Source organism: Amborella trichopoda, chromosome 8 (genome assembly GCF_054954075.1).
Source record: "Amborella trichopoda isolate Santa Cruz 75 chromosome 8, AtrichopodaSantaCruz75HAP2 v2.0, whole genome shotgun sequence".
Classification (NCBI taxonomy): Eukaryota; Viridiplantae; Streptophyta; class Magnoliopsida; order Amborellales; family Amborellaceae; genus Amborella; species Amborella trichopoda.
The window spans coordinates 5,211,247-5,222,430 of NC_142343.1; positions in this window are offsets into that span (position 1 = coordinate 5,211,247).

Here is an 11,184-nt window from a genome sequence, read left to right on the forward strand (position 1 = left end):
AATTATAGGGGAACAATTTAAAACTTGACTTGGTCCTTATGAAACCTTAATTACTATTAAATCCTAACCTTTCATCTTTTGAAAATTAAGCTTTTAAATATACCCTTTAATTATCTACAACAAAAAAGACAAAAATATCATAAGATAAAACAAAAGATGAAATAATCCCCGAACTCAATTTCAGTTTCATAAGAAACGAAAAAATAAAAAATGAAGAATCCTAATTACTTAATTCGACCCAAACTAGAATGGTTGGCTTGCAGCTTTTATTATAAGATATATTTTAAATAACAAAACTGAAAGCAAACTTTTGGAGCAAGGACAAATGCCAAGCCCAGATCTGATAGGTGGTATACCGTGAGGCTGGTAATTGCAAAGCCTGAATTTTGATTCAGGAAGCTTTTTTCTAGAAAAACAACTTTCTAAAAACACAGGAGCTCTATAAGTTTCACTGTGTTTTTCTGCTCCCTAAACTCCCTTACATGTATGAAAGAAGAGGCAGCCCAACATTCATTTTCTCAACGGGTCTCTGAAAAACAGCATCCCAGATATCAGGGATGCTTATCATAATCTCATATGACCATTTAAGAAAAAATAAATAGTTATATGCATATTATATTTAAAAAATATTTTAACAAATGATGAGCATTAAAAAAAATGCACCCGTAAGATTCCTCCCATAAAAATAGCTAGGCAGTGTGAGGCCCCATGGCCATACATTCCAACATCTCTCATTTGGCCATGAGGGCTGAAAGCAATCATTTGTCATAGGTATATTCCTACATTTGAGTATGACCATTATGACAATATTTTGTTATGAGGTTTTTCCTATGCTTTCGCGAATATGCTCTCATGACATATGTCTATGATGTCCATCATTAAGGATTTTCATACTAATGTAGATTTGTCACTCATGATCATAGTTAGCAAATTGCCGATTTAAACGCGATTTTTTTAAAAATTCAGAGATTTTTTTTTCAAAAGTTTAAAATTAAGATTTTCAAAAAATCGGGAAAAAAACGCAACTTATTAAGGAAAACTTTTTAAAAGCATTATATTGATTTTTTTAAAAAAATTAATGCAAAAAAATGATACTATAAGTGAATAAGTTAACTAAACTTTTGAAAAATGGGTGGGGCTTACAAACTTTTGGTTGGTGGAGGTATTCAGCTGGGGTGCGCTGCCATCCCTTTTTTAAAAAATTTAAAATTGGAAACTTTTACTTTAAAAAAATAAAAAAAAAATATGTCTTTGGAAAGGTGAATACCTTTCTTTTTTAAGGAAAGCCTTACATGGACCCCACTCACAGATAAAGTATATGTGACCTTTGCTCTCAGCCGTCAAATCTAAGTAGATAGATGGGATAATTTGAGTCACAATATCACAGGATAGCTCCCAAGCATTAGATCTTGATTTGATAGTTCATCGTATTTTATTTTAATCATTATTCTATAAATCATTTTGTATTGAAATTTAGGGCATGCATACATCTTATCGGGGTGCACATCATGAAAATAATAATAAACTATTTCCCTAGGTGGAAATTTATCAGAATAACCCTTAAACTTTTGGGGGAAGTTTGGCCTTTTCATGTTTTTTCACGAGAAAGTTTTTTTTATAGGTGCTCCCTAATAAGAAGATGGGATCCCCCAAATTTCACTAAAAAAGGTTTTGTAGAAAAAAAAAAAATTTCGAATAACATTTTTGTGTGACATTGTGACATGAGCAATCCCAACTATCTATTTAGATCGAACAACTGAGAAATGGAGGTCACATATAATTTATATGTGGGTGGAGTCACATAGAAAGCTTTTTCTTTTTTAACTTTACCTTTTAGATCCCCAAATATTGGGTTTATCTATGGAATTGTTTATTCTTTTACAATTTTGAATTTTTATTTTTAAAAAAATATGCAATTTTTCACTTCGATTTTTTTAGTCTAATTCAATATATTTGTGCTATTCTTATACCAATGTTTTTGCCAATATGTATTTTTACCCTAAATTTTTGCATCTGGCTTTTAGGACCAAAACTGATTGTTTTTTTTTTGGACTATAACTGGTTTAATTCTGATTTTATGGTGAGCCGATATATTGATTTTTCCTGACTTGTCATGACAACCATCTAACTTAGGTACTTCTAAGTCTGATTAAGTTAATATGCTTTAAAAAATAGTTTTACAATTAGACCCTTTGTCAATGGGTCAACAATCATATCAGACCAGGGCAAGTAATTGATAATAACTGAATGTAGTGATATTGTACCTCTATGGGTCTTTCTTTAAAACTATTTGCTCTACTCTGTATTAGTTTAATTGCAGCTTAATTATCACAAAACATTTGAATTGATACGTCAATTATTTGAAGCTTCAAAGCTTCTATGGAGCGCTCTATTTAAATGGCATGAATACAAGCACTGCTACATGCAATGCATTTTGTTTTCTATGTGTATCAAGCAACACACCATTGTTTCGTACTAGACGAATAAACAACTACATCTTCAAAGAGGAAAACATACCCTCAGGTGGACTTGCTATCGTCCTAAAAACATCCCATTCTTCAAGACATACGCATAATAGTCCAATCTCTTTATTTCATATCCTATTTGAAGAATAGCATTATGTCTTCAAGATTGCTTTAAACAATATAAGAACTTATTTAATTTATATAATTTATTTTCTTGGCCCTCAACTATGAAGCCCTCGGGTTGCTTCAGGTAAACGATTTCTTTCACAATTAAAAAATACAATCTTTACATCCATTTGGTAAAGTTTTATGTCAAAGTGAACAACGATTGTCAATATTATTTTAATAGATATAAACATTGCAACAGAAGAATAAGTTTTAACATTATTGACTCCCTCTCTTTGGGTAAAGCCTTTTGCTATTAACCTAGCTTTGAATTTACCAACATATCTATTAGATTTTAGCTTCTTTTTTAATACCCATTTGTAAAATATAAGTTTCATATCTGAGCATACGTCCCACAAATCCAAGACTTTAATTTTCTCTTATGGTATTAAGACATTCTTGAGACTTCATCATAACATCGAAGTCAAATGGATCATCAATTTCATCTAGGTCAATACAATGGTATAAATCTCCTCATTTATGTCATAGAAGTCATCAAGATATGATGAATGAGCTCTAGACCTCTTTTGACAACTTAGGATTAGTCCTCTATGGGATGCTCTTTTAGAGCTCTATAGTTTTGGAACCAAATACCCCCAAACCGAAACTCTATATATTTCAATCACCCCCAAGTAGAATATCTCACCATCCTCAAATTCCTGGACCTCAAGAACGAGCTACGTGTTCAAGCGACCATAACTTTTTGCTCATGACTTGAAATTGGGTATATTGTTAATTTGCATAAAGCTCTTTTAGAGCTCTGCAGTTGTAGTGCCAAATACCCTCAAACCAAAACTCTACACATTTCAACCGTCCCCATATTTAGACATTATCAATTGCATAATAAGTATCGTGTTGTGCACAACATGCCACGTCACCTTGTTACGTGTTGTGCGTGCACAACGTGTGCCCAATGCATTTCCCATAGTGTTTTGCTCTCGCACATTTAAATGAATGTAATATTCAATGCGCACCAAATCTTACTCTGAATAATGCGCACTACATGCTAGTATGCCGTGAATGGGCATTGTTGGCCCGTGCCCCGTGAATGCGCTTTACTTTCCCTGCATCATGTGCCTTCAAACATATAGGATTTGCTTGTTGCATGAAATATTCATTTTTCACGATGCACTTTGCTTTGTTTTCCCCTTGTGCCTTCAAGCGATCGCCAATACAGAACCAAAAAATATAGGAATTGTTCATTGCATAAAATATTTATAAAAGAAAATTTAAAAATTGTGTAAATGGTTTGATAAAATTGAGAAGTTGCTTTGACTATTTAAATATTTGAAGAATTGGATAATAAGTAAAGAATGTATAGGAATCGATAAATCAAGGCAATTGTAAATGAATAATTTTATTTAAAGAGCCAATCTTAAAACTATTTGAGTACACCTATTGCAGAGTTTCCAAGGGAAGTTACTTTGGAATTTGGTAAATTATATTATTACTCAATAGATACAGGTATCTAGAACGAACTTTACTTGATCAAAGCAAACTTCAGTAGGTTAAATCTTATACGAAGTCTTCAACTGATGTGACACAATGGTACAAATGAGCATAAAAGCATGTTTGATTCTGGAAGATGTGGTTTTGAAAATTGCATCTTCTATGGAAGTGGATACCTCAAGTTCTATGGTCCCCCATGGAATTGGCAGTATCCAGATTTTAGCCTTAAATATAAGGCAAGTAGGTACAAGGTGTCCACCCATGATCAAATAAGGAAATGCTAACGTGTCTTCTGAAAATCAAACATGCCTTAAATACCAATCAAATTGATGGATGATAACGGTGAAAATAGGGCCAACAAGGGACATGAGATGACCTGTTTGGTAGCGCCCTTATTCTCTTCATCACTATGCATCAATTGGTTGGATGGTGATGACATTTTAGGACAAGAAGTTTTCCACAATTGTGTGAATTTATTGCTTTCTTTATTTCTCTTGCATATTACTATTCACAATCTAATGGCAATTGATAAGCAATGAAGTTCTAATTCTACATTCCCATTAATTCTAACAAACCTCCTTTAATATGAGCACCTTTGGGCTTTTTTTTTTTTCCTTTCAATGTTACGTTATTTTATTAATAAAATGAAGAGTTACAATAGAATTATACATTAATCACACCATCAGAAACTAAAGTCAATTCTAGGTTTGCACCAAACTTAACAAGGCCATTAGCTGCGGAATTGGTGTCACAATAAACATATTGGAACGAGACCATCATGTTCTCACAGATGTCCATAACATCTAACCATATCAAAAAAACTCTCCATGGTGGTCTGCTACGCTTAGTACATGAATTAACCACATTCAATGAATCACCTTCCACAATACAACATGTGTTGGATATCTATCATTCGACAATCTAAGTCAAAGAGGAAAATTCAGCATGATTAGTATGTTGAAACTTAAGGGCCTGCATAGGAAAGAAGAACATTACTATGAGAATTCTTCACCACCCCACCACAACCAGCCTGGCATGGGTTCCCAAAGAACTTTTATCAAAATTCAGCTTAAGACAACCTTTCAAAGGCGGGTGCCATCTACTTCTTGGTCTAATACACCAATAAGCATTTGTTACAATATGCGTTAAATTTATTCATACATTCACCTTCGAAACTTTAAAGCCTTCCTTTGTAATAGAGAACTAATTTATAAGTCATCCAAGATTTTTATTTTAATATCTTCTGTCCCAATAATAATACCTTCGAAAGTCCTTACGTTCATCTCCTTCCAAATCTCCTATAGTGTGGCTGCCTTGAACATCTTCCACACAATTCGTCCCCATTTCGGATTGTGAATTCCAAATGCGTGAAAATATGGAATTGCTTATGATGCAGCATGAGATGAATTCACATCAAACCTATAGCCCAACTCCAAATAGCTAGAGAGAGGGCAGTATTGAAAGAGATGACTACCACTCCCTTCATCCCCCATACAAAATAAACAAACATTTACCAGTGTCTTACCTCCTCTTCTCAAATTGCACATTGTAATGGTCTTATTTTGAAGAAGAATCTACAAGAAAGCCTGAATTTCGTGCGGAATGAGCAACTTCCAAATGACATTGACGGAGCTTCGATCTTCTCTAAATCAATCATGAAATAGCAATCTATAAAGGTACTTGACTGAGAAGATGCCATCCTGCTCATATTCCCAAATCACCTTATCTTCACCATGCGAATAAATGTATACTAGGTTAAGATCATTATGCAATGCGAACAATTGGTCAATGATTGCATCCGACATTCTATTGTAAACACACTCCAAATTCCAATAAGAAATATGCCCTTGCAATCCCCACAAATCCATTACCCGAGCAGATTGATTTGAAGCTCTATCAAACAGTCGTAGGATAATTTTAAAACACAATTACTTACACACTATGATGTCAAAGTTAATCTTATCTCCTCTACCAACTACCCATCTAATATTCCTTCTAATCACTTCTTTAACATTCCAAATTCTTTTCCAAAAATATGAAGCCTGAGCTCTCCTAGAGAGCCAACCACCCATGAAAGAGTCATGGCTAAAACCATAATTGACCTCAATAATTTATTTCTATAACTGGTCATCACAAAGTAGAACCCTCCACCACCACTTGGCTAATATAGACATGTTTACAAACCTTGTTGCAACTGACCAGGTCATACTTTGATCTTTTGATCAACATTTTCCCATAAAAAAGTTCCTCATTAGCTTTTCTAGATCCTTACAAACCGAGGAAGGCATAACAAGAAGCGACATCTGGTACATAGGAAGGTTTGCTAGACAATATATCACCAAGGTTACACGTCCTCCCAAATATAGCACTTTGGTCATACAAAGATCAATCTTCTCATACACCCTTTTAACTACTAGATCCCAAACTAATTCTAGATAATCTAGAATCACATAAAGGTAAGCCAAAACAAGTGATATAAAAACAATCCACTTACAACTAAGGATAGAAGCAACATGATCTAGTAAACCAGTCTCACAATTAATCCCCACAAGAGATGACTTATTGAAATTTACTTTTAACCCCAAAACCACCTCACAAGAGAAAATAATTTAGTGAGATATGAGCCTTATAATCATTAACTTCGCAAAAAATCAGCATGGCATCCATATACAAATACGAGACAGAAAGCCCCAGTAGCTACTATAAACCTTATGATTTTCTCAAATCTCTCAACTTTGGAAATCAACTGGCTAAAAGCTTCCGCAATCAAAGTAAAAAGAAATGAAGATAGTGGATCACCTTGTCTCAAACCTCTAGTTGCACCAAATAAACTTTTTGGGGAACCATTTGTCAAACACACAAAGAGATAGAGGAAACTTGTCTCTATTGATCATTTTTAACATGCATATATAATACAACTAGAGATAACTTGCGGTGCAAGTTTCTTTTCACAGCAAGATAAACTATAATAAGTAATTTCTTATGAAATATACAATTTTCATATATAATAAATAAATATAAGATCTTCAATCTCTACACTCCCCCTTAAACTGATGTTGGTTGAACAGCATCAGTTTGTCAATGAGATAATCAAGACGAGCGCGAGTTATTGCCTTAGTAAAAATATCTACAAGTTGTTCATGTGAGACAATATGTGGAAGTGTAACTTCTCCAGCTAAGAATTTTTCATGAATTGAATGACAATCAGCTTCTATATGCTTTGTGCCACCATGGAACACTGGAGTGGAGGCAATGCGTATGACACTCATAATGACATAGGAGATTGATGAAGATATTGAGGTCATATAAAAGTCATCTCAACCAAGAAATTTCACTGCAAGCTTTGGATATTGCTCGGTATTTGGCTTATGAAGAAGATTTGGACACATTTTATTGTTTCTAACATTTCCATGATATTAGAGAGTCTCCAAGAAATATACATCATCCAGTGGTCGAGCGTCGAGTATCTTTGCAACCTGCCCAATCCGCATCAACATAAGCTTGTAACTGGAGAGAAGAGTTAGAGGAGAAAAATAGGCCGCTATGGTATGTACCCCGTAGATAACGAATGATACGATGAACGACGGAAATGTAGATTATTTGTTTCCTCAATGGTGGTCTGTATTGCAATTCTCGTCTCCTCATGAAGTATCTTACCTATAATGGCAGCCATATTGGGCAATGTTTCGCGATTCAAAAGATCGGCTCGAATGATCTCATATTTTGAGCGCAACTTCATTAGGAACTGCATCACCTTCCTGCCATCATTTATCGCTTTTAAACTTGTAATACAACAAGCACTAGTGACAAATGTTATACTTACATATTCATATTCTGTCCACATGTTCATAAAACCAGTATAATATTCCTAAATGTTTTTTCCCCCTGTCCATAGGTAAATATATCATATTAGGTTCGGAATCATCGTGCAAGATTTGATTACTGATGAACCGTTTTCAGATATTCTCACATTTCTTTCGCAGTGCGAAAACGTCTCATTGGTCTTCCATTGTCCATATCCATGGAGCCGAGGATCCATGAAACAATTTTTGTATTGTGGATTTTCTATTGCTGGGTTTCTTTAGTATTTGATGGATAAGGTTAAGGCTCAATTGCCTCAATAAACCCACAAATCTTTTTCTTCAACAAAAAACTGAAATTGAAACCGCCACTCAAGGTAGTTTTTATCATAAAGTTTTATGGCCATGACATCTATTTTTTTAGAAGCCAAGTTCAAATTGTATGAGCACTCTCAGACGTGATCAAGAACTTGGATCAGAGATCAAAACTCATATGAGATTTTTTTTTTTTTAAGTAAAGACAAAGTAAAGAAGGAGCAAAAGAAGTTAGAGAGAGAATCAATTAACCAAAGGAAGCAACAAAGAAAAAAAAAAGGATTCAAATAAAAAAACCAAAGGAACCAAAAAAGAAAAAGCAACAAAATACCAGATCCTTCAATGAAAGAGAGAGAAAGAAAGAAACAAAAATTTACAAAGGGATGTGATCAAAGAACCCAAAAGGAGGAATTGGCCAAGGGATGAAATTTGCAAAGGGACGTGATCAAGGAACCAAAGGAAGGGAATTTTATTTGCAAAGTTTGCAATAAAACAGAATTTTATTTACAACATTTAGGCGTAAAGTTTGCAAATGAACGAAAGTTGCAAAAACAATTGTAATTTCAGGTCTAGGTTTTTGTTAGTTTAGTTTCTCAATCAAGGGTTCTTGGTGTGTGGGAATTGCTAGGGCTTTTTGGTTTGGTATCTAGATTTTTAAGGTTATTGGTGGTCTCTAAAATTCTAAGGTTTTTAGTGGCTGGGTCTCTGAATTATTGGGTTTCCAGTTCTCGATCTACTCATGATAAAAATTTTGATGTCTTTAAAGAATAAAACTTGCCACGTATGGGTTAGAAGCTTTAATCTGTAAGCAAAGAGTTGGGATGTAGAGTTGCCTAAGGATAATGGCGTGAAAGTAATGGGGAGAGATAGAAATAACAATTGAGATAAAAAAGAAAAGAGCGGAGAGAAGCAATGGTAGACAGAGATTATTGTAATAAAAAACAAAGACTGATTTATGAGAAAAATAACCTGATTGGCTGGAGGAATATCTGATTCACTGAAAAAAAAAAAAAAAAAAAATTCTCATTGACCGAAGAACGAACTCTGATTTTCTGAAGAAAGTAGTGATCAAGTACACAATAAAAAAAGAACTCCAATCCTCTACAAGAACAAGAAATGTGACAAATGAATTAATCAAAGAATAATTAATCTTAAGTAAAATAAACCTAAACAATGGGTGGAATCGATTTGTGACTATCTGATACCATGTCAAACACACAAAGAGGTAAAGGAAACTTGTCTCTATTGACCATTATTAACATGTATATATAATATAACCAGAGATAACTTGCACCGCAACTTAACTTGAATAGCAAGATAAAATACAATGAGTAACTTCTTATGAAATATACATTTATTATATATAACAAATAAATGCAAGATCTTCAATATCTATACCATTAACAAGAATCGAGTAATAGGTGCTAACAAGACAACCCCAAATTCACCTTCTCCATTTAGTCCCGAAACCATTTGCTTCATAATCTCCATCAAAATTTGCCACTTCACTCTATCATAAGCTTTTTTCATGTCAAGTTTCATTAGAATACCTGACTCACCTTGCAACGATATTGAATGGATGCATTCTTGGACAACAAAAACACTAGCTGTAATAATTTTATCTATGGACCCTTAATGATGAAGGTGATCACCAATTTAAAGCTTTCAACGAGGAATTTAGCAATGATTTTATATAAGCTATTGAGCAAGCTAATGGAGGCACATCAAAGATAGATGAAATGACATCCTTCTTAGGAATCAACACAACTTTGGTAGAATTAATACTCCTATTAGTATTCCATCTCTCCATGAGTGCCTTTGGTTTTACTCTCGTTGGAGCAACTTTATTCCCTTAGACATAAAACTTAATTTAAGATGATCTTTTTCTAACTTTAAGATTGGAATTCAGAATAGAAACATCATGGTCAATTTTAAAAAAAGAGAACGAATTTTAAGTTCTTGAATAATGTATGAATTTTTAGTTATTAGATCTAATTGTCCAAAAATATTGCATGGTCTCTAATCAATATTAGGTTTTCTTTTTGCATGGTCTGCATCTAGGTATTTATACTCGAAATTACGGGTAGGGGACTACGCTCCCACCTTGATTTAAGGTGCAAACAAATCGATAAGTTGGTAGAGTCGAGGGGGAATCGGATCCTAAGACCTTATCCCTCTCGGATTGCTGACAAAGTCGACTTCCCTACTATCTTAATCTAAGAACTCAACCAAGAAGATTTTGAAAGGGCTTTGTAGATAAAAGAAAGTTTTTAAGAAAATAGATTTAGAAAGAGAACAAAAGAAGAGAATCATAAATAATTGACTAAGCTATGGAGATACAAATAAACAGGAATAAAAAATCTAACAATTAAACGTAAAAAAAATAAAAAATTAAGAAGCATGGAGATAGGGATATAAAACTAATCTAAGCATACATGACATATGATAAAAGTCAGAGATAAGAGTGTAGAAATATGTATGTGATTTCAAAGAAGGAAAATGATGAGATCCTCATCTTCAAGACAGAGGGATAGGAGTATGAAATGTGAATAAAGATAATAATGCAACATGAGAAGTAAAATTGAAAAGAAAAAGGTAAAAGATAGCTAATGCTAATAAATGACATGTAACAAAAGTAATAAAACTAAATAAAATAAATAAATAAAAGGAGAGAGCATAAGAAAGAGGGTTAAGGCGAAAGAGATAGAGAAGAGTAAAGATTGATTCATTAAAGGAGGAAAGATACAGGTAAAGCTATATACATAACCCCACTAGGAGATAGTGAAGAACAAGAAAAGAAAATATATTGAGGAGGGAAGAGAAAGGTAAAAATATATACATACCCCCACTAGGAGATAGTGAAGAATAAGAAAAATATATATATCGAGGGTAGAAGAAAGGCTAAGATATTGAATAAAATTTAAAGGAAAAGAGAAAATAAGTATTAAAAGCAGATAGAGAATGAGAATGATGGAGAAAATCTACATTAT